The sequence below is a fragment of the Leptopilina boulardi genome, unplaced genomic scaffold (genome assembly GCF_019393585.1).
Source record: "Leptopilina boulardi isolate dan_hultmark-lab unplaced genomic scaffold, ZJU_Lbou_2.1 LbouV2_367, whole genome shotgun sequence".
Lineage (NCBI taxonomy): Eukaryota > Metazoa > Arthropoda > Insecta > Hymenoptera > Figitidae > Leptopilina > Leptopilina boulardi.
This window is the reverse complement of record NW_026137937.1, coordinates 802,045-828,477: the sequence shown is the minus strand read 5'-3', so window position 1 is coordinate 828,477 and position 26,433 is coordinate 802,045. Positions and strand designations below refer to the sequence as shown.

At 27.3% G+C, this 26,433-nt stretch overlaps 3 protein-coding genes across 7 annotated transcripts in view; 1 reads left to right on the top strand and 2 right to left on the bottom strand.

Annotated features, from left to right (window-relative positions):
* Window positions 1–26,433, bottom strand: part of LOC127287005 (ras-related protein Rab-24-like) — a 590,458-nt gene that overhangs the window by 302,457 nt on the left and 261,568 nt on the right. The window contains exon 1 of one of the 4 annotated variants that reach the window (XM_051313692.1): window positions 9,116–9,122. The exons of the other annotated variants lie outside the window; for them this stretch is intronic. The gene's annotated coding sequence lies outside the window, so the exon portion shown is untranslated. Of the gene's footprint in view, window positions 1–9,115; window positions 9,123–26,433 lie in introns of those variants that run through there. 4 annotated transcript variants of the gene reach the window in all.
* LOC127286996 (sodium-coupled monocarboxylate transporter 2) overlaps window positions 1–26,433 on the top strand; it is a 415,172-nt gene that overhangs the window by 205,243 nt on the left and 183,496 nt on the right. The window lies entirely within an intron of this gene.
* The window catches only part of LOC127286995 (alpha-2B adrenergic receptor), a 234,854-nt gene that overhangs the window by 180,607 nt on the left and 27,814 nt on the right, over window positions 1–26,433 (bottom strand). The gene's annotated exons all lie outside the window — the stretch shown is intronic.

The following is a 26,433-nucleotide window of genomic DNA, read 5'->3' as shown; positions in this document are numbered from 1 at the left end:
ACACATATCGAGAAAAATGTGAAATATTTGCAGAACCAATTTTGAAGAACCTCAAAGACTTGTGCTTTGTTTATTTATATATATATATATATATATATATATATTTCGAGATGAGAAATCTTGTTATTTCTAAACATTAACAAATTATTTTTTATAAATTTTTTTTTTATATATAACATTTTATTATAAGTAGATTTGTACGAAAGGGCACTGTCCGTTAATATGTAAATAAGTAAATAAATTATAGGATTAAAAAATTTTTCTTTTAGTTTTTTTTTTTTTTTTGCTTTAATTTGAAAAAAAAGATTTCCTTCATCAAAATTAATAAATAAAAATAGAAAAAGTAAGTAGATATATTTTATTTCACCTCTTCCCCGACCCGTCTTTGTAAGAAATTATAAGCATATAAACAACGTAATTGTCCTACTATATTTATAGATTCATGAATCCGGAATTTGAGAAATAGAAAAAAAATTTCTTTGCTTCGTGAAAAAAAAATGCCTATGCATTTTTTCAATTCTTTCAGTGAAAAAAAAAATTGATTCAAATAATCGTTTACTTATTATTAAATAAATATTTATTTGTATCAACTAATTATTGAGTCAATTAAAAATTATTTATTTTAAATATACATAAATTATTGATTCGAATAAAGTTTATTTGATTAAAAAAAAAATTAATTATTTAATAAATATTTATTTATTTGTTAATGGTCAAGTAGCAGATTATTACGAACAAAAAAATTTTTTTCAGTGTGTAATATTGGTATCAATAGTGTTAGTAAATTTCTCTAAGGACATCATTTTTTCCAACATTTTTTTGCTGTTATATCTCACATAACTTTTAAGAAATTTTATATTTTATTTATTTGTGATAATATGAATAATATATGATCAAAAAAGGTGTTTTAAATGGTTATAATTTCATAGCTAAAGTAGTACAAGTAAGTTTTAGTTAGACATGCTTTCACAAAGGTAAAAGTAGTGAAGAACATTTTTCGTCAGACATTACTCTTCCCAAGTGACTGTAATTTTGTTATCAGTAGGCATTTTTTGTCAGACATGAATTTTTAAATTGTTATTTATACGATCGAGTACTAATTAATTTTTCCGTAAATATTTCTAATTAATTTTTTCGATGACTCACAAGTTTTTTTTATATTACAAATGGACAATAATAAAAGAACGACCTATTTCCTATATGAACCGGAACAGCTGATTCTTGTAGTTCTGATGTACATACTAAATTAAAATATGTTACGTAAAATGCTCGCGATTAGCTTCAGATTTTTTTGTAAAAATTTTTTTCTAATAATTTCGTTTTTGCATTTTTTATTCAAATTTAGAAAAAAAATGTGCAAATTAGAAGAATACATTTTTTCAGTTTACGTGCGGTAAGTAGGTCGCTTTTTTCCATCAGTATATTATTTTTACAAAACTGAGTTATATATAATAAGTTGCTTGTGAAATTATAAATATAAAATATTATTAAATCGTAATTGTGGAATAATTTTGACCAACAATATAATTTTGAAATAATAATAATAATAAATTTTAATTAACGAGACCCTTTTAACAATAATTTTGCACACGAATCACATTATTATATATATCAATTATATAGGTTTGGTTTGCTTTATTTTGTAAATGTACATGTACATTTATTATATTATATATTATAATAATATAATATATTGGAAAATGAGTTAAATTCATTTTAAGTAATTTATATACAACACGTTGTTTACAATAACTAGCTGTTCATACGTGTATGTATATTATATAGATGAATCAAAAATATCTATATTGGATAATTAGAGTCATTGTCATTGTTGTAGAATAATTATAGGATATCTAGGCGCGTTTGATACATTTCACGTCGATGTTCGTTCCGTTCAATTGTATAATGAGGTAGTTGTGATGAGATATATATATGTATAGTCATAATTGTTATGAATGCTAATTGTTTCGTCGCCTTTTCATGAGCTTCTATGCTACGAGCTTGTTGTAGAATCAACCACGCGGATTAAACGATATATACATTAGAGGTGTAGAGATTTACTCACTTGTGTATATATATATATATGTATGTATACATATACACGCCTGCTGTGTTGCATTACTTCCGTACTTATATTTCTTCCCTGAAGCAAAGTGTATAAACAACTTTACATATATATATATATATTGCGTATAAAGGCGTTAATACACCTACGTATAGAATATTCATTTATATAATGCCTCTAGGATTAATTTAATATTTTGGTTTTGTATTTAATGTATTAATACAATATTAATTTCTTATCAGAAAATATGATCACGCAGATTACATGGTAAATTAAACTCAAACTGATAGGTTATTTTGCTGAAATAACAGGTGCTAATATATATGGGGAAATATTTATTTGAATATATAGTGTATATTATGTATTTTAACAAAATTATATTATTAATAATTATAAAATGAAAAAGTCTATAACAATTATTTGTATTTATTACACTCAACTAGTTTCGAACATTATTTAACTGCTCCTTTTTCAAGGGTAAACTAATATAAAAATATTAGAAAGTAGGAAAATGTATATAAATTTCGTACAATTATCCCTTGAAAAGGAATTGTAAATAATATATTAAGTTAACAAATTTCAAAAAACGACACCGACCCCGTGACCTTGACACCGTCCTTGAAAAATCTATTTTCAATTATTTTCAAATAAATCAAAATACTTTGCATATATGCTTTTAGAAAATCTTACAAACTATTTTTATGTAACATCTTTTTTCAATTTTAACCCGAAAAAGGGTTATTTTGCAATTTTTTAAGAATTTTTTGATTTTTTCAATTTTTTATTATTATTTTTTATTATTTATTGTTGTTTTTTCAATTTTTAGTTAGTAACCTATAATATTGTGTCTAATTTTAAGTGTCATTAAAATCAAATGTTTTTAACTTAATAATTTTAACATTTCTTAATTTAAAACGAAACATCTTCTGTTATATTAAGTTAACAAATTTCGAAAAACGACCCCGTGACCTCGACACCGTCCTTGAAAAATCTATTTTCAATTATTTTCAAATAAATCAAAATACTTTGCATATATGCTTTTAGAAAATCTTACAAACTATTTTTATGTAACATCTTTTTTCAATTTTAAGATAAATTTTATACAATATTAATAAGATATTAATTTAAAACATAAATTATAAATATAATATACATAAACTACAATTGGCGATTCAAACAGCTACACTAGCGCCACAGTTGAACTAATTTAGGCGTGACTCGCTCTAAAGCAGTCTCTGTTTTGACAGTTTATTTCAAATTATTTAATTATTCTGATATTTTTATTGCGTTTGTAAAATTATTTTTAAGCGTTAAATAAAAAAAAATAATTTAAAACACATGGAGTGCTACAGAGCGAGTCACGCCTAAATTAGTTCAACTGTGGCGCTAGTGTAGCTGTTTGAATCGCCAATAAGTAAACAACAATAAGTACAATTTTAACCGAGCGAGCGTTAGCGAGCGAGGAATACATCGCTAGTTGTAAATAATTTTCAAAACAATGTAGTTGATTGAAATAAATTTTTATTTTTCAATGTAGATGAAAATATACTAAGAGGGAAATTATTGAAGTCGCTAATTAGTGAAAAAAAATATTCATTTCCCGTTGAAATTTTTAATAATACAAAACACATGGCGCACTGGAAGAAATAACCACATTGCATATACGTCTTTATATTTTTCTTTTCTGTATCATTAAGCCATTTTTCCTAGACAGAATTGCAATATAGTGCCGTAAATATGTTTGAATATACATTACTGGCGAGAATTTGCGCGAACATTATCAGCCATTAAATGCAACGTGGGAGAGAAAGCAAAAAAAAAAAAAAAAATACTTTTCTTAAATTCAATCGAGTTTGCAATTTTCTCTTTTACCCCTCAAAAGCAATTCAAGTATTTTCAGCTCGTAGTGCTTGATAGTAGAAGTATACCGGTAATCGAGCGGATGATATGATTCAAAGAGAAAGAGAGAGAAAGAGCGATTGCAAAACTCGATCATTGCCGCATGTAAAAGTGTGGTCGCGCGCAGTAGAAGACAAACGGAGTGTAGAATAAGATAGGGATGTGAGAGAGACAGAGAAAGAGGAGAAACTTGAATTGGCGTATATAAGATGGCGAGTAAAATTGAAACGGGATGAAAGAAGAAATATGTGTACAACCAACAGCCGGTCGTTGCGGTTGGTTAAGCGAAATCCGATAATCGCGTTGAGAAAACGTTGGATTGGTCGATTTCAGTAAAAGAAAGCAAGTTACTTTTTATTTTCTGTCGGAAGTTGAAAGAAATACCAAGTCACTTTACTCATGTGCGGGACATGATAGAGACGGAAAAGACGAATCTGACGCGGGAATCGAACGGAAGGAACGTTTGCTTATAGCAAACAGTTCCTGTGGGAGGGTAACTTTTCTTCCATTTCCGTTTTTCTTCACTTTTTTTTTGTTCCTTGCTATTTTTCGTTTCTTTCGTTCTTCTTTATATTTTTTCCCTTGATATATTTTGTTTCTGTTTATTGTATATTCTTTTCCTACTATATTTTAACTCTATTTTTTCTTCTGTTTGATTTTTTTAATCATATCTTGTTTTCTTCTAATATTTATTCGTCTCAATTTTTGAAAGAGAGTTTTTTTTGTTTTGATTTTTCTTTGGATTTGGTTTCTTCTTCTCTATTCTCATTGTTTTGGAATATCATGAAAGAAATTGGTTTCTATTGTTATCTATTTCTATTGTTTCTATTGACATTTTTGACACGTCACACCGAGTTAATATCTTATGAAAATTAAGTTCTTTTTTTCTATGTAATTTTAGCGATAAATATAACAAATATTTGTTCATTTTAATTTTGCATAAAGTTTGAATTTAAATTGATTTCGTGCCAGACGACAATAGGTGGCGCACATACTACGGGTTAAGGCACTTTTACACCTTTTTAGCTGACTGCAGATTACCATGGCAACGCATGAGAGTAAGCGCGACAGAAAATTTAAAAATTTGAATATTCAAATTTTCTGTCTCACTCACACTCGTGCGTTGCCATGGTAACCTGCAGGCAGGCAGGCTATATATTATTTTATAAAATTAAATTTTTTTGTGTAATATTAAAATGTTATTTTAAAGAATAATATATTCAACCAATAAAGTTTGTGTATTTTAGATTCGTCTAAATAACCAATTGTTTATGTCTTTAACTAAATTTATTTATTTGAATATAGTCGGAAAATTTTTAATTCTCACACTGTATAAAATATGTTAAACGCGTCACGTTTTAAAAAAAAAAAAAAAAGAAAGAAGAAAACAATGAGAAAAATTTGCAGCAGTAGGAAATCGTGGTTGCGTCAGTGATCCTTTTGACTCTTGGATAAAGTTTGAGAAAAGGAATCAAAAAAAATGAACGGCAAACTGAAGCTGGACGTATCAACGGACAAGCACAGGTACTCAGATGGATACGTGACTTGAATAAAGCAACACTATACAAGTGCACTTTTACTTCAATTTTATACGTAACTTGGTCGTTTTGTCTGTTATTACCCTTTATTTATACAACGTTATTCTATAGGTGAATCTCTATCTTTTAACGCATAGGTATTAGCTCAGAGTAGCACTTTCGAATGACTTGAAATTTTCCTTTTACTTTACTACTTTCCACTGTCTTTCTAAGTGTTGTTTCAAAGTACGTTCTCAATAAAATCAGATTGTTCCAATTCTTGATTCATTTTCTTTAAGCAACACATAAAAATCTTTCTCCTCTGCAATTTAATCTCTCTTATATTCTTCTTACTGCCCATGTTATGCCTTTCTTCTCGTATATGTAAGTATTTTAGTTGTTTGCTTAAATGAAGTAAATAGCAGAGAGAGAGAGAGGGAGAAAAGAAAATTTATTTTCAACTGAGTTTATTTTTATATTCGTATTTTCTTTTACGATTTAAACTATGCTCTTGATCTTTTTTTATATCTTACAAAAGCAGGTTGTAAAATTTATATACTAATTTAAAAATATTTATTCTCTCCTTAAGATTTCTCTTTGTAAATAAAAAAAAAAAATAATAATTTACTTATGGAAAAATTTTACATTTTTTTTGTAGTATTCGAAAAATATTTTCCAAAAAAAAAAATTGTTTTTACTTTTAAATAATATTTGTATTTATCTTTAACGGGGATGAAATATTCTATAACAGTTCTATTACAGTTGGCCAAAAAAATTTATAATATTACAAGAGAATGAAATTCAGTAAGTAAAAAATATCGAAATATTTGATTTTTGATATGAAATCCAATTTCCCCGATAAAATAGAATTGGACTGTAAAAATACACTAAAAAAATGATTTTTAAAAACATTAAACTCTTTTTACCACCAATTTGATGATTCTCTTCAAAAAAAAAGCTATAGACTTTTTTTTATTATTTTTGTATAGGATCATAAAAAATATATATGAAATTTTTTAATTCTAAGCTATAACAAAAGATTTGAATCTTGTTTATTAAGTATATGGTACCCCCTATGGAAATTAATTGAATTTTTTTCTTTGTTAAAAAAAAAATGAACTCTTTTATAAAGATTTTACTACTACATAAATTTTTTCCATTGAAACTTAATATTTACTTTTTTTTTGTTCCTCAATAAGCATCGAGAAAATCAAGTATCTTTATAGATCATATAAAGCCACCAACGTCGAAAAAGAATCTCAAGACGAATAACCTCTTGTTACATTCAATAAAGAATTCTGTCTATTGAATCCTGAATTGTGATCAAGATCCCTATATGTGTGGTTAGAATTGATCATAAAGAATTTCAAGTGACTGTTTGAAAAAAAAGGAAATAAAAATTGAATAAAACATATAGCAAACTTTTTTTTTGTCCGATTCTTGATTATATTGGTGTGGCATTTTGATGCAAGCTCCGTAATCGAGTTTCGTGAAAAGAAGCGAAGAAAACGCGTGTGATATCCACTGGAGTCTGTGTATATATATATATATATTTATATATATATATATATATATATATTTCTATGTAGGAGGAAAGAGAGAGAATAAACGAGATAGTGGTGAAGCAGAAGATATTCCTGAGCTCTGCACGTTCTCTCGATCTTCCTAGAAATCGTCGCGCAAGAATTCAATTCCAAAAACGACTGACGTCCTTGACTGTATATGTGGATTGAGAATCCGTTGCACTGTCCTACCAGGAGTGTACGTTTGAAACGTAGCTCAAGTTGTCCGGGATCCGACCCGAAAGATTGGCCGACATACCAGGTCAGGAGTTTTAGTGTCACAGGTCAAATTTCACATTGCTTCCTGAGAAAACGTTCCTTCAAACTTACTTCCGGTCGTTCTGCCATACCAACGATAAGTATCAAAAAAGGGTTTCCTATACTCTTTTCTCTTTCGTTAACTTCCGTTTCTCCTCTTGGCTGTCTCTTTTCCTCATTCACTGCCAAAATCGAACTCTTTCTTTCTTTCTTTTCACCCCTTCTTCTCAATAAACGGAAATGTGATCGCTGGGAGCAGTGCCACGAGAAAAGACGCACGAATAAAATTTCGAATTGGAACGACTTCCTAAGTATGTATACCCATTTTTGAACGATTATAATAACAAGAAGGGGGTCCTTTATGTTTATTTCATAAACATTATGCTTCCTCATTATGTGAAGCAAAAAATTCGCTTCCTCGTGAAGGAAGCAATGAATTGGTCCAATTCAATTGATTGATTTAAAAACTTTCGAATTAAAAATGTTTTAAATTAATTAAATTTTTTGAAAAATAAAGAAAATTTTAATTAATTTTGAGTGTAACATAAACTTTATATATACGAATCGATTCGTTTTAATGCAAGGAATACAATTATTTTATTCATCAACTTGAATTTAAAAAAAACACAAAATTTTTTAGCTAAAATATGAATTTTCGATTTTTCAATTTTTATTAATTCTCAAATTTTAAATCAAATCTATACTTTATATATACCAACCAATTCGTTTCAATACAGGGAATAAAATTATTTCATATATAAACATGAATTTAAATAAACACATCATTTTTTAGCTAAAATGAGAATTTTTGATTTTTTAACTTTCTTTAATTCTTTAAATTTCAATCAAATCTATACTTTATATATATCAATCGATTCATCTTGACATAAAGAAGACGATTATATTATATATTACCTTAAATTTTTCGATTTAAAAATTTTTTCAATTAAAAAAAAATTTTTGGAAAAAAGACGATTAAATTTTTTTTTTTGGGTATTTTTAAAAATCCTCTCGTCATTTTTGAGAGATTAATGAGTTAAATAAGCCTACCAAATTTTATCCAAATCCATTAAAACCTGTTAAAGATATCGTGTTCACAAAAATGATCCACACACACATACACACACACACACACACACACATACACACACACATACATACATCCGGACAATTGATCAGGATCTCATATAACATGTTTCTATATAGAGGAAAATTTGTTTTCACCATTTTTAAAAAGTTTATAAACGAAAGGACTACATAGCTTCCTCCACGAGGAAGCAAAACGATAGAATATTATTCCCCCATATGAATTGAATTTTACATCCGTTCTGAAAATCCCCGAGAAACACATATTCGTGCGGTTAGTACATTCATTAGTTTCTCAGCTCTCTCTATTTCTCTCTTTCTCTCTCTCTCTTGTACTATTTCTACGTCTCGTATTACTTTTGCCAGCTCTCGCTACATTGATTTTCACCATTTTGCCAGTCTACGTTTCTGATTGCTCATATCAACTGAAACTATGTTAATCCCACAAGCAAAAAGCCCTCGAATTTTCTGCTTCATCAGAAATTCAATTTTCCAAAGTAAAAGATCCTTTTGTTTCTTTTTTTACGCTGACGAGATTTCTCATTTCGATAAGGATTATAATATATATATATATATACAGTTTGATTATTTCGATCTGTTTCTCTCGAAATTTAAATTGAGTTTTTAGTTTTGCATTTATTCATTTTTATCTATATTAATTAATTATATCACTAAACATTAATATAAAAGATATAATCTGTCTAAATCTTTTTTTAAAATTGTATATTTTCTTCTTTTTTTCAACCTTTCTGCTTCATGGAATTCCATTTATAAGCATCCAGTTTTTTTCTTCAAAATGATAAACATGCAAATAAAAATCTTTAACTTACAAATGTAGATATATATATATATATATAAATAATAAATTCACATATTAACAAACTTGCCAAAGTCGTCAGATTAATAGTCGACTTATAATAAATCAATTTTATTCTGATTTGTCCTTTCGTTCTGTTATGATGACTCTCGCGAGGCATTGAGGATTCTCGCTGGGTCATAAATACGTTGAGAACATCATTATTTATCATTGGCATTAGAAGTCACCAAGGGAAGAGCTTCCTGCTGTATATATTTGGATAAGATTCCCGAATATATAAGTACACAAGGAAGACGAAATTGCTGTTTTGTTGACGATTTGTCAAATCCATAGAGATAATATAAATAGAGTAGACAAGGTATAGGCGGCTGCGTAAGAGGGAAGTGTCCTGACATAAACAGAATGGGTTGGAAAGAGAAGAAAGATTTAACACCAGTATCTGTCCTTCAATAAGCACCAGCGCAAGAGAGACACCTACTGGTGCTAAAATCGCGTTCTCTTTCTATCAAACGGACGCCTCTATACAGACCATCTCCACTCTATTTATATTATCTCTATGGTCAAATCAATACTGGCAATCAATTTCAAATAGACTTCTCGCATCAATCAATTAACATCGGATAGTGTAGGAATCTACGTTACCGACGGTCGCATACCGGTTATCGATCGTGAATAAAATAATATATTAAAATTATTTAATCTGAATGACACCGAGAAGAGAGGCCGCTGTTTAGAGACGCTTTCGAGTTTTAATCGTCAGCCATTTTTACTCTAATTCTCATCCTGGTGTCAGTACAGTGTGGTTGTGTTTTTCCCCTATTCTTTCTTTTTGTATTGTGAAAATTAAAAAATGTAAAACTTAATAGTACCAGTGCGACGAGGCGACTTCGTCGTCGTCAATTGGACGGTGAGTCCCCAAATTAATATTATGAGTCATTCCTTCCGAATCGATCTCATTATTATAAAAATAATAAATAAATCGAATATAATTCTTGTTAATCGGCCTTCTGCCACTTTCAATAATAATTTAACTTTTCTAAATTGAAGTGAATATTAATAAATAGTGTCATTGTTAAATTCTGTCTAATTAATGGTGTTTCTCCTTATCCTCCCCTCTCCGCGGTCTATTGTTGCTGTAAAGTATAAATGGAATTCCTGAGCTAATTTAGTTTTTCCTAATTAAATTTATAAAATTACTTTTTGGATTATTTAACTATTTTTTTTAGTTTAGTTATTTTCCCAAAAATAACTTAGCGTCTCGGCATAATTAATAATAATAATTAAAAAATATAGCTAACGTTGATTGTCTTAAAAATATAATAATAAAACAATCTAAATTTAAAACAAAAAAACAATAAATAACTTAAATTCAACGTTACAAAAAAATATATATATATATATATATTTATTTATTTAAACATACATCATACGTTTGACTTGTTTTTCATTCATTTTTTTCTTGTTTTGATAAAAAATTTTCAAATTGTTTATTTTTTGCATTTCTATAATAAAATTATGTATTATAAATTTCAGCATGAGTTGACAAATATGTATAATAATTCCTTTGAAGAAAATTCTTTGAGGTTATTTGAAGAAAAGTTCTAAACACAAAAAGCAAATATAAAAATCGATTGTACCTGCATTTCTTCTTTTACAATAGAGATTTTTAAAAGCATTCTCTCTAATAGGATCAGAGTGCAATTGCTGTATATGCATAAAAGAATGCACAAATCTTATAAATACTAACTTCTTGAAAAGCATATTCTAACTTTCAATTTTCAATAAATTCAAATTTTTGTTTTCTATTATCACATTCTTTTATTTAAATAAAATATACCAACAATGTGTTATTTGGAAGAGAAAAATCCTTTACCTTTGAAAAAAAGAAGAAGAAAAAACTACACTGATGCAACAATTGCTGGAATTTGTACAATTTTCATGCTATTTAGGGTCAGTTGGGGTAAATAGAAACAAGATGTAAATCGAAACAGTTGTTATTTCAGTTAAATAAAAAATTTTAAAAATAAATACGGCCTCAAACCTTGTTTGGTGTCCTCTAAGGTTCAAGGTTTGAGGCCGTATTTATTTAAAAAAATTTGTATTTAACTGAAATAACTACTGTTTCGATTTACCCTTTGTTTCTATTTAACCCAACTGACCCTAGTTGGTTCTAGGTTTATAATTTTCAGTTTTATTAATGAGCTAAAAGTTCTGGACATTCAAATGAACGAAATAATATTTTTAATTTATAAATTATTAAAAACTATGATGGCAATGTAAAATAAAACAGTACCTAAATAAAACAATTATTAAATTAATAACTTCTTTTTAGATATTTAAAACAATATTTGTAATAAAATTCGTACTTAAAGAAGTTGCAAAAAATATTTTGTTTATTTGAACGTTCAAAATTTTTGGCTCATTTTTTTTATACTTTTTTGGAAAATATGTGAAAATCAATAAATGTTAAAATTATTGTTTTTGATAAAATTAAATTGAATTCCCAAATTGTTAATCTTAACTATAATTGTTTTAAGTTGTTACTATATGTAATTGAATTCGTGTATAATTTAGTTTTGAAATTAATGTATCTTGATGATTGCATATATTAAATTGTATATATATAAATGACTATATATTGTCGCGAGTAATTCAATTTCGAGAAATTTAATTAAAAATGTGCATGAACGAATATTATATATATATATATACTTTGGCATATATTGAGATATTTTTATGTGCATTTAAATGAAACTTACTTTTAGTTGAAAGCCAATAAAACCAATTACTTTGGATATCAGAATATTTGAAATGCTGGGACAAAAACTATTAGAGGATAATCTTGAGTATTTTAAATTTAAAATATTCATAGCTTTCATGCGATCGCACGTTCTGGCTTCATTTCTTCGGAGGGAAATATTGAAAATGGATATTGCCAATAGCATAAAGCAGAGAAAGCCTCGATAACAAACTCAATGCAAGGAGTCTCGAAGGCGGAAACATTTTCTCCAATTTACTTCATTATTTTTCCAGCGCGCATTTAAATTTCACCAAAAAATAAAAATCATAAGATTTTAGAGGGTGATTTTTATATATTATACTCTAACTGAAATTAATGATTCAAAGTAATCTCCACCACCCTCCCCACAAAAAAAAATAGTATCGCTTGAAATTAATTTTTATTTCACCCTCTTTTATTTTTAAAAAAGTAAATTTCATATATGTCAGAATAAATTTAAATATATATATATTAGTGGGAAAATAAATTTTAATACAGGAGAAAAAAGGTTGCAGCAATATCACAGTAATGAAATAATATTATTATCTACAATATATCCCGTACTTCAATTATTTTTACTTTACTTCTGTATGAAAATAAATTCGATTTAGTACACGAAAATGTCATCTGGTTGCAAATTTATTTCATAAAAAAAAATTAACAATTAAATTGTACGTGCTAAAATTTTATACTACTAAACTCGACAGCAATAAATCAATTAAATTTCGTTATATTCTGTATCGTTAAATTCTATAGATGGAAATAATTCAGAATATATGTATTTACATTCCACACGCTTGTAAATTCTTCTGTAAACAAATTTTCGGTTTAGAATCGTGAATAGTATTCAATTGGATTTCTGGAAATTTCATCCTTTATTAATTTTCCATCATAATTCGAAATGCAATAATAGATTTTCAATACATGAATAACAAGAAAATTTTTTTTTTTTTAATTAAACAAAATCTGTGTGTTGATTCCAGGTCAGAATATTTATGTAACAATTATTTAAATTGTAAAAGCAATCAAGAAAAGGTCATTGGGATTAAAAATTCAAATTCTCTTACAAATTGCAATGATTCATGTTTTTTAGGAAAAAATTTACAAGTCCTACAGTGGAAAAAAATAGTACCTATCGCATTAAAAAAATCCATGTAGTATTTTGTGTTTGATACACTATTTTCTTGATCTACATTGAAAAAAAATTTGATTCAAATAGTAATTGGTATACACTCAGAAAAAAGATATGTTTGAAAAACAAATATACCATTTTTTTATATTTACCCAATTTTTTTTGGTTAGTTCAAACAAAATTTGTTTAATTCAAATAAATATTTATTTGATCTAAATAACTGTTTGGTTTATATTAATAAATTTTTTGAACAAAGAAAAAATTTGATTGAGCTAAATAAATGTTTGGTTTTTGCAACCAAATGTTTGGTTAACGGTATATTAATGCATTTATTTTGTTGATTTAACCAAAATTTGGTTGCTTCAAACGAATTTTTTTCTGAGTCTATTGAGGGGCGCATAAATAAGCTCAAAAATTCATTTCTTAGAATTTTTATTACCTAGAATTTATTTTCAGCCAAATTACTATTCTTCTTATTCTTTATTGAATATTCGAGTAATTATAAATTCCTAAATGTCAAATTGGATTAAATAAAAATTCTGTTAAGTAAAAAATTTCGTTTAAGTATATAACAATTTTGTAATATAGAAACTCAGTTAAATTGAATTTCTATAATACAATAAATACAAACATTTTAATATAATACAAGATATTTGAAAAATTTTGAAATAACGATAACTTTTAAAAAAGTTGTAAATTCAGATGTTCATTACATGAACATTTTGCTTCCTCTTTACGATCATCAAAAAAAGTTGCTTCCTCGTGGAGAAAACATTAACATTCAAATAAACATACATAAATATTATAATAATATAAACATTTGAGTTAAATTAAAAGAATTAATGGAAGTTAAAAAACCAAAAATTCACATTTTAGCTGATATTTCTAAAAATTAATGAAAAACAATATATATGTAATTTATAATTATTTACAATTATATCGATTTGATTCAAAGCAAGGAACACTATTATATAATATTTAAACTTGAATTTAAATAAATACAAAAATTTTTAGCTAAAATGTGAATTTTTTATTTTTTAACTTTCATTAATTTATTAAATTTACCTCAAATGTAAACTTTATATATACTAATCGATTTGTTTTCATGCAAGGAATAAAATTAATTATTTTCAATACCAAAATTCAGAAGGCAGCGCTACAAATAATCAGCACCGCCTTTCAAGTAACATATTATTTGAAAAAATTAATTAATATCACAAATTATATTTTTATTTAATGTAAATATTTTTAATAAACAAACAAAGGCAGACAAAAAATTATAACAGTATATTTATAATATAATATAATAATAAAATATCTATTATTATGTTATTATTATATAAAAACAAACATCGGTTGTAAATATTTTTTACATTTTTATATTTATTTCTTAACCGTTACATTAAACATAAAAACGTAACGAAATTTTTTAAATTCAGTACGTATCATATGGTTAAACCTCACCCGAGCGAGGAATACATCGCTAGTTGATATGAATTGAATAAATTATTTTAAAAACAAAATTCGTGTTTACCTAAACAAAAATGGATGCACGGAGAAAATTGGGATTGTTGTGCAAACAATTTTTGATATTACAATTCGAAATGTTAATATTACAATTTGGATTATTGGCAATACAAATGTATGTTGTTTTTACAACAATACGAATTTTTTGTTGTCAGATTTGTTCAGTTTGCAATTCCGTACAGTTGCAGAAGCAAACTCTCTGTCGATTGCTGATGGAACAATCCGGATTTGTTCAGCTGACAAGTTTATTGTTACATGTCACGTGGTTATTTTGAATTCTCGCAAACTGGCGAGCAGATCGTCGCGTCGTTTGCTTCTGGCACATATGCCACTTTTGCTTTTATTATTAGTTTTTTTTTAAATGGCAAAGTGCTGTTAAATAATGAATCCGGTTAAAGTGAGAAATCTATTGCAAGAGTAGTGAATGAATGAAGAGACTAATTTCATCGTTTATGGGTAAGTTATACTCGGTTACTATTGAACATAACCGCACCTTAAAAAATACAAAATGTATATTAAATATTATTTAACAACAAATTTCAACTCAAAATAATTTTTTGGTTTCAGGTCAAAGAATTTGATTCAGAAGCTGAATGTTCCACAGATTTTAATGCAAATGAAACTGGTGATATGACCTACGTAAATCTGCTATCGATTATTTTAGAAGGCGTAGAAACTGAACAAATTGTATTAGACGGATCAAAGCTTTGTTAATAAAACAAATTGTATTGCCGATTTAACAATTTTGTTCTGTTATTTCAACTGTTCCATAACAATTTTCTTTGTTCATCAAACAATTCTGTTTGTTCACCGAATAATCCCATTTTAACAATTTTCTTTTGTTCTAACAACAAATAGAACTGCTGGTTCTATATTGACAATTCAGAATTGTTGTGTGGAGTTAATTTTTAGTAACCACAACAATTCTTTTTTTTCCTTGTGGTACAGTGTTAATGAAAAAATTGAAGAAATATAATGAAGTCATGCCGGAAGCTGTGCATGCAAAGTGTTGAATTCCAATTTTCATAAGGGGAAATTTTGTCCGTTGAGCGACACGTAACGGAGTGAAAAGAGAGAAAATTAATGAGAGTAGCGACACTCGCACACGCAACAAACCACGCTTTGATCTTTGTAATTGAATAATTTTGGTGGCGAATTATAATTTGTGTAGCATATCTTCCTGTGTTCTTGAAACAAATATACATGTGACTCGTAATTGAGATGATTGTGTTCGGTTCAAAAGCATTGAAACCGGAGTAAGTACTCAAGAGTAATTTACTTACGATCGCTAAGACGGTAGCCGGTTACAGTATAAAAGGAGCTGTTTAGAATCAGTGATAATCAAGGACCGTCGCGTCGTCTGACGTCACTAAGTCGGCGACATTGAGGGCGACTTTATTAAAAAAAATGAAAAAAAATCTAGGAAAAAAAATTCTTTTCACATATATCTGAAAGAGTGCGGACACTGGCCCATGTTATATGGCAATTGCACATATAAAAGATATTTTTAATAAAAACCACTATATCTCTCTCACACCCCTGCAAATGTTTCATTCCCTCTCACTCTCTCAACCCTTTTTGCCTACTCCGTATGGCAGCTCAACCGTGCGGTCTGAATGCGCGAAAGCCGATTCGAGATGCGTACCGCATACAAATTCAGTCGGTTCTCTCACAGGGTGACACAGTAGTCGGAGAGTGGAAAAAAAAGTGAAAAAGAGACCGAGAGAGAGGAAGAGTGAGTTAGATGTGACAAGACAAAAAGAAATCTTTTTTTTTCTTGTAGCAAAAAAATTTCCAATCCTTCGACTTTCTCGCAGCTGAGAATAAAAAAAAACTCACATTTTCTTCCAATCTTCGTGCTATAGGGGTTTTGCGTTATATTATATTGCTGAAAATCCTTCTTAAGAGACTAAATCGCCACTTAGAAAATTCTACTCATAATTTTTTTGATGATATATTTCATGTATTTTATTTCTATCATATTTTATTATCTTCAAAAAAATTTGAAAATCGATTATTGAAACTGTATTTTTTGTAATATCAAAGTTACATGAGTTTCGAAAAATTCAGTCTGACTATGAAACGTACTTTTACTACTAATTCTAAAATTATACAAAATTTAGAAAATTTATGTTACTGCTACTACGGTCATTAATTACTGGAGACAAAAATTTTAATTCATTTGTAGAATATCTGATTAAAACTGATCTTTACTACTAATCACAAAATCAAATTCAGAAATTTCTAATTTGTCTTTTCTATTTGAACAAAAATCGCAAGCATTCAAAAGAATGCTAAATTATCTTTAAAACATTCTATTTTAGTAAAACTTATCTCTGCTACAGTAACAATAATATTTTACCAGAATTTAAACACTTTAGTCTGATTAAAACTTACTCTTACTACTGAAACTAAAATAAGAAGAATTTAACTCGGTTTGTCTTAAGTTTCTAAAGAATTTAAACTGGGGGGCAATTATGTAATTTCATATTGACTTCTACATCAACATTGACTTTCATAATGACTTTCACTTTCACTTTTATTTTCACTTTCATGTTTACTAAAATTCAATTAAAAATTGTATTTCAAACCAAACTATGTATTTTCATAAAAAATAATTTTTATTTATTATTTACGGTTTTTTTTTGCATTCAGTGGAAATGTAAAAATTGACATTTTACATAATGAATAAAAATAATAATGAACTGAATTAAAATAATCCCATTTCATTTTTAATTAATCTATGTATTGTATCTGGTCTAAAAGTAAAATCCAATATTTTATTACTTGCAAATCAAAGCATTAAAAAAAGTTTTAAAAATCGTTGAATAATTTTGCTTCAATAACACACAGATATTAATAAATAAATCTGTTTTTTAAATCTTAAAAGACTTGATAATTTTCATAATTTATTCAATATTCTGAAATTTATTTCAATCAACCCCCAGCTATATATTTTTTGCATGATAATGAAAAGATCTTTTAAAAGTATGTATATATATATACATATAATTCTTGTTAGACTGCAACCCTTCAGGATTTGAAAGCAGAGAACAGGAGAAAACCCTCAAAGGGTTTAATCAGATTTGAAACTTGCTTGATACCCTATTTGAAACTTGATGAGTTAATCTTGGTTGCAATTAGGGTTTCGACCCGCGTTAGTGATCGTTGATATCACATTAATCTCAGATTAAGAAATAAATTTTTCATTACAATTGTGTGGTAAATTTGAGAGAGACATTATATATATATATATATTTTTTTTTATTCTTTTTTGCTTTTCTTCAAATCCATAATCCAAATAAGCTGTATAATTTGAATAAAAAGCCAGTAACTCGAGCACAGACGTTCTTTTTAAAGTCTTTGATGTTACTTGAAACTCTTCTTGAATAGAAGTACAAACAGAAAATTTCTACAGACAGTTTCCTGTACTTTAATCCAGTCTTCTTTTTATATGCTTGAAACTTTTATTTCGAATCTGTATGTGGATTTTTTTTCTTGGAGAAAAAAATTTAGAAATATGTGTAAGAAAGATTTTAAGAAATTTGTATAGCTTTTAATATGATTATCTCAGTTTACTGAAAATGTAAAGCTTGTTTGGAAAATTTGTAAATTTGAGTATTGAAAATTCAAGAGGAGAGACGGATAAAGCATATTAACGTTTAAAGGCTAATGCGATTCAATGACACCTTCATTTCTTTCCACATTGAGTGTTCTAAGTGAAGTGTACTTTCTTTATAGATTTAGAGAGAGAGAGAGAAAGAGAGTTAACAAACTTGTGCAATCGGTCGTGAGAACCATTCAAGCCAGTCTAAAGACAGGTTCACGAGACCATTTAGGTGTTGAAATTAATTTTCCTTTACCAAAAAAATGCCGCAATTTAGAAGAGAAGTTTCGTCTTTTTTCCATGGGAAAAAACTTTTAAACAATCGATTATATACATGTAGTCCACCCTCTAATATATTAGAAGCATCTTGTCGCCCATAAATAATCTAAAATAATAAATGACAAACAAATAAATAATAATAATATAATAAATAATAAAAACAAATAAATGACATGATACTTTTATTAAAATATGGCTCTGTACCGGAATCAATAATTATATCAAGTACTTAAATCTAAAAAATTATGTAAATTCATTAAGAATTGTGGTCTTAAAACGGTATTTTGTAGGTAAATATGTAGCACTTGTAGCAAATGACAGCCGTGTGTTTTTATGAGGTGAAAACTACTACGCCTACTCGCCAACAGATGTCAGATACCGACATTGGACCCAAAATTAAAGACAACATGGCTGTTATTTGCCACAAGTGCATAATATTTACCTACAAAATTCCATTTTAAGGCCACAATTCTTAATGAATTTACATAATTTTTTAGATTTACATACTTGAGATAATTATTGATTCCGGTACAGAGACATATTTTAATAAAAGTTTCATCTTTTCGAGTTAAATTAGGTTTAAGTTTTGTTTTATCAGATCAGTGACGTTTTAATAGGGATACTAACGGACGTACCCTTATCCTAGAGAATTTCCAAGGATCCGCAAACACCAAATCGTTCCCTTCTGAGTGATCTTATTATTATAAAAATTGTTTATTTCAAATAAATAAAATGTGAATCTTGTATTTTGAGTCTTCATAATAACGTATTGTTGTAAATTTCTGAGCAATCAATGATGTTTTTCCTTACCTCCTCCCTCTTTTGTCTATCGTTACTTTAATGTAAGAATAGAGTTCCTGACCTGGTTATTCGTAAAAATATAATAATTTACTTTTCGGGTTATTTAACTGCTTTCTTTTGGTTACTCTTTTGCAAAATAACCTAGCGTCTTGGGTCTTTTAAATAAAATAATTGAAAGTGTAGATAACTAGTTTGTTTTGATTAAATAATAAATTGCATCAATGCTTTTCATATTTTATCATTTTTTTTTTTGTAAATATACATAATAATAAATAAATAAATTGATAAATTTAATTGATTGATGAATAAATTAATAATTCATAAAATAATTATAATTTAAAATTGATGGCTGAGAATTTTTAATGAATGAATGAGATTATAGGGACGTCATACAGTATAATCATAAACATTTTACATTCAAATAAAATATCTTGTAAATATCATAAGAATTTTAATAATATTTATTTTAAAGACAATATTCGTGAATTTAACAAATTTTAATTATTCATTATTTCTAACAATTAAAATGTTAATTTTTCTTTAGAAATTTTATTATTTATTTTTAAAATGATTTAATAATGAGTCCTTAAATGAGAAAAATTGGAAAAATTAAGTTCACAGTTGATCGGATATTGCGATAAAGTTGAAATTTAATGAAAGACACTATATATAGAGAGAGGGAATGCTGCAAGATATTATTACGACTTATTTGCAGTTCATCGGTCATTCGATCTATTGAATGTTATTTTTCAAGCGCGTCTTCTCTTTCAAGTCTATCCCGCATTGGTTTCTCGAACAAGGAGAAAACTTTAGCTGGCAAAGAACAAAAAGTTTTATAATACATATATATATGAAAATATTTGCCTCTGGTTTGGACATGTTGTATACGTCTACGAGGAATTTTATTTAAAGTTTTACGAGGCAATGTTTCCTTTTCACATTCCATTCTTTTGTCTACACACACACACACATATGATCTCTTTTCAATTAATATTTCTCCTGGCTATTCTATTCATCCATTGGACATGGCAATTTTCCGAATACATAATATCTACACATATTTGGCTATTTTCAAAAGCGAATCTCGCCTTTGGGCAAACGGTTCCGAGTTTATTCACAGGCCTCTGCGGATATTTGAATAGTTGAATTATGCACTTCGGAAATCGAAGCGAGTATATTCGCCTCGATCTTTGAGCCAAATAATAAATGCATGCGCCTCGAGATATTCGATCAGTAATCGAATATACCTCTTTTGTGTATATACATATGTACCGGATGAACATATGTGCGTCATAAATTTATATATGCAAAATATTCATTATTATAGAAATAAATCGCACCCAATAAGAAACTTCACAGCATTTTGCATTTGACCACATCCGAATTGTCAATAATACGAATATATCATGCGCATAATATTAAAAAAATGCGACAGTTATAATTAAAAAGTTTCTTTTTTTTACATAAGTAATTAAAAATAATAATATACACTGAAAAAAGATAATACAAAATCTGCTTTTTATTTAGGGTAATTTTTTTACTTTAATATACAAAAGCAATGTACGCACGGCAATAATTACTGGAAAGAAGGCAAATTTTTAACCTCTTACAGTTACTAAGGCAAAAAATGCTTGTTATTTATCAAATAAATTTTACAGATTCGTGAAAGCGAATTTTATCATTAATTCAAATGGCGGATAAAAGAGTAATAAATTTACTATACAAATAGACTCTGGAAAATTTTGTTCAAGTATTTGAAGGTATTAAATTAATTTTTTTTATAAAATTGTTTTTATTTTTAAAATACTTTGTTAGAAAATTTGAATACGTATTTCCTGATTTTTTAATTTTTCTGTCCATAACGATTAATAGAATAAAGTAAACAAACAATAATTGACAGTTATCTATCACATTGTAATATGAAACACTCGTGATTAGTGTCTCTTCGACTTTTCGTTGAACGCGTACTTTTGAAAATGTCAAGTGAAAATAATATTAAGTAGCAGGCGGATTTTAACAATGCAGTTAGTGGTAAAAAAAGTATAAAACTATAACTCAGGAGGACTACGACGAAATTTTGAAATACTTACAGAAAATAAAAATAAATGGACCAAAAACTAGTCGTCAGTATAGAAGAATCAAAAGATATGACGTTTTGGATATAGCAGGTGTTTTGAAATTAATAGCAAAGTGCGACACTGATGAAATAAAGTATTTTGTTCCGTTAGAAAATTTGTTTGAAATTTTGGAAGCAGCCCACAGGGTTCAAAAGCTGAGACGATGAAATTAATATGTTCGCATGCAAAATAAAATGGTGCAACTTCACCATATCTACATTTAGGTGGTTCCAAATAAAATGGTTCAGGATTCCTAGAACTTAATCTAGGGATTCTGAAGGGAACTTGCATTAAAAGCTGCGGTACATAGATTTGGGAACATAATATTTTATACAAAAACATGACAGCATTAAAAATTTTTATTTGATGAAGAGTTAAAAGTTTAATCGATGACATAGTAATATATAATCAGATCCAGCCTTAGGATATTCGCCATCCCCTTTGAATAATAGATACTTAAGGAATCTTTTTGAATCTTTTCTAAATCAAACATTCAATTTACAAACATAATTATTAAAAACGTAAAATATAATTTTGAAAAAGTTAAGAATTTATTTAGTTGGAATTAAACGCAATGAGTGCATTTTTGACATTCAGTATAATTTGCTTCAAATAAATTTCATTTTTCTCAAATAAACTCCAATAAAATATTTCTCTAGCTGTAAATAGAAGATTTTGTGTATTTCTTTTCAGTCTATATAAGAATAAATAATTAAGTGATGGTAATTTTATTATTAAAATTGTTTCTTAGTTTTTTTTAGACTTTTTTCAATTTTTCTATTTCTTTTATTAATTGAATGTTTAATAAAAATATTTTTAAAAACATTGTATTGATTTCTTATTTTTATTGGATTTTCATTTTCCAATTTCATTTTAGTCTTGTCTGCAGTAAAAATAAAAATAAATAAAAAGAAAAACAGTAATTTTTAGAAAAATTTAAGTTTAATAAAAATTTAAAAATATAACATGAAAAAACCTATCGATAAGGTCTCGTAAAATAAATTACCATCACAATATAACACAGAACGTAAAATTCTTGTTTATCGGCAGATAATCAAAATTCAAAGAATAAATAATTAAATTCAAAATACAAGTATGAAAAGGATAAGTTTAAAAAAATATTAAAAAATTAAATCTACATTATAATGGATTATTATTAAAAATTCCCTTTTATAATTTATCAAAAGCATTGAAACATTTTCAATATTAAAAAAAAGGTATTTTCGTTAATTAAACTTTATTGGATTAATTACACACAGAAGAAAAAAATCCTAAAATATGATTCATCATCAAAATGCTCACTCGTATTGATTACAAGGGTATTTTTCAATTTTTATGTTATTACTCGGTAAAATAGAAAACTCGTTGGTATTTTACGATTTTTTTATTATTCGATAAAGCCCTAGTATTGTCATTTTCAATTAAAAAAAATCACTTCATTTAAATTTTTCAATATTGTTCCATATAAATAGAATGTTATTCAAATTTTTTCTCCCGATTTCGAGAATAATTGTTTTGATGAAATTAATATCCCTGCTGAACGTAATGGATCATTTTCAAATTGAAAAAGGGTGTGAGTATATGTTTGTGTGTGTGTAAGAGAGAAAAAAAATGCTTGACAATAATATTTTCAAGAGAAATTAATTATTTTTCCTCTCCTAAATATTCGTTCTACGGAAATAGGCAGCGTTGACCTACTTACTATCCGTGTTGTGATCATTTGTTTAAGTAAAGAATCAATCAAGGCTGGGGAACGGGAAATTTATTTACTCGATTTCCACAGACAATTAGCTTTTTGAATTCAACGAATGTAAGACGTCAAAATTAATGCGGTAAAGGTCAAATTAAAATTGGAAAATAAAAATTTAATAGGTAAAACCGAGGATAAAACTTGGAAAAAAATTATTTTAAATAATTTTATTAAAAATTAAAATAAATAAAGAAATTGAAAAATTACAATAATTAGAAAATAATTTTGACAATAAAATTGTATAAAATACTAAAATTAAATGAAAAGTAAAAGAAGGTAAATTTTTTTTCATTATAAATGAGAAGTTTATAGCAAAAATTTAATTACCTTTTGTATAATGATAGTAGTCAGAGAGTAACATGAATGTAGAAATGTAATATGACGCTACATAAAGAGGAAAAGAAACGGAGAAAAGGCTTTTGTTGAAAAATTTTCCGGCAAAAAATTCAGTCTTCATGTTTAAAAACCGTTGAATAGAAATCCTCGAGTGTACCATTTTTGTCGAATTGTGAAGGAGAATGTTTTCCTGTTATAGAAATCTCAATTTTTTAGAATCAAAAGTTATTTAAACGTTCCACTTTCTCGAGAAAGTAAATAGAATTCAAATATATCTGAATTGCTTGGGAAAATTTTATCAGAAAGATGAAACATCAACTGCAGTAGGTAACCTGTAGGTTCGTTTTTTTTCTTCTTTTTTTTTTGTTTTGCATAAACTAGCAATACACTCGTTCGGGCATTCGGCATTGAAAAGCAATTTGCATGGGGAAGTAAATTCAATAGCAAAAGAGCATGAAGGCACTTTCTTGAACACACGTCATATTTTTACCATGTGTTTTCCCTCGCCATCCATGAACCTTCCAATTTTCTACATTTATTTTCAACGACCCTCTTCTGTGAGCCGGGCTACCAGTTTCTCATCGGTATATATATATAAACTTTCTATCAAAGGATCACATGCCTTCAGACTTGGTATTTCTGGATCAAAATAGAGGTCCAACGGGGATTTAATAATTTTTCACTTTTTTTTTTACAAATAGCTTTTGGGTTTAAAAAGTGACTCTTTTCCTCTCTCTCTCTCTTTATGTATCGAATCTGAAATACTCTTGAGTGCCATTTCGAAGCAAAAAATATGAAACGAAAAGAAAACGAATGAAAGAGCTAGCTAAATATAGCTAACTGCAAGAATGATAGCAGGAAAGAATGCATCCTTATTAAATTTTTATATAAAACTCACAAAAGAGCAAAATTCTTATATTAAATTTCATTTCTATTCATGAAAATTAAAATTATAAAAGGATTGAGAAGTAGCTTTCTGTCTACAAAAAAAAAAAAGAATTTTCCATTAAAAATTTATTAATTTTATTTTATTTTTACTTATTTTTTTTCTATAAATTTAGTTCACACGTGTCATGTATACAGAAAACATTTCTTTTCAATTCAATTAAATTATTTGAGTTAGAAAATTACTTTAAATTCAAATATCGCTACTATATTGACATAGACGAACAATGAAAATTTTTCCAATCAGGCATTGTAAAATTTTGATGTCAGTATCTAGCGAGAAGAAAAAAAGTTTCTTAACTGCTAATTTTCTATTGTCAATATATGTACACAAAAAGTATAAAAATTTAAACAATTCTGTCTAAGTTTTTACTACTAAAACTAAAAAGTACAAAATTTAAACATTTTTGTTCGACTAAAACTTACTTTTACTACCAACAATAAAATAAATTTTTAAAAGACTAAAAATTTAAATAAACTTAAAAAAATTGTTTATTTGATTTTAAAACTTTTTGTTGCTCTTGAAACTAAAATAAGAAAAATTTTATCCGCCTTGTTTGGATTCTCTACGTAAAACAACTTATTTTAAGACTAGGAAGAAAAATGTCTTCTTTTAACCCCAGAAATGAATTTCCTACTTTTTTGCAACAAATGTACAGAGGTCAAACATTTTTTCCACATGGTGTTCAGGAAGAGATTTTAATCATTTACGGATTTTACAGCACTTTAAAAATTCTATTTTCCGAAGAATGTGAAAATTGACGCAATGTCAAAGGTTTTTGATATATACATATACGTTAAACTTTACATTGAGTTCATTGATAAGGTGATTGAAATGATTTGTAAAACAGGAAGATACTATACACATGATATATATATATAATATAATCCTTTTTATAATTATTATTCTATTTTTCTGTTTACAATAAATTTACAAGTATTACTTAAATTTTTAAATGTATGTATACAATATAATTTATTGAATGGTCTATTTATGAAAAATATTCAACAATTCTCTAGAAATTTACTGAAGTAACAATAAGAAGAATATTTATAAATAACTATTATGCATTTAAATACAGAAAATACTTTTATAAATGTAATGATGATAATGAAATTACAGCTTTCTTCAATTTTAGTGAATATGATGGGTGATTTTTAGCATTTACCTTATATGTGACCGTCCACGACAAAACAAGGCTTAGCTCCCAAAAGTATATTTCACAGGGCAAGCGATTCAAGTAGAAGCAGAAACAAGGAACACGCTTGACATGCCTGTCTTTAGAACGTTATAGTGTCAAAAGTAATTGACATAAACAATTTCTGACTTTTGCTTATGAAGGAGCAACTTAAAATCTATCGATTAGCATCAAAAACTCAAAATTGATTGATTAATTGAGCAAGCAAAACCGACCAACGTTGGTCCAACAACACTGAAAATTCACGTGATTTCGGAACACCTTCAAGATTGTCTTCGTTTTCTTCATGGTGATGGGCTGGGGATTTGTCAGAAAAAGCAGGTGAATCCATAAATAATGAATTTTTAGTGCATTGGAATAAATATAAAGTAAATGCGAAAAATCACCAGTCATATACATTTATATTAAAGAAAGCTGTAGTTTCATTCGGCGCGGTATCAGTTCTACCAAATTTAGTTCTATACGGGGCAACTCGATACGTTAAACTTAGCACATTTCAACTCTACACAGTGAGATTAAATTTTTTTAATGTTTATTTCGATACAGTTTAAATGGATATGGCTAAATTGTGTACCGTTCAACTCTACACAAGTGAATTTCAAAAATAATAAAACGTTCAACTCTATACAGTTTAATTGTACACAGATGCTTTTGATAGATAAACATTTTTTATATTTGTTTAATTGAATACGGTTCAGTTCTGCGCAAACATTTCTTAAAATGATGAGTGTTTAGTTGTGCACAGTTTAATTAAATA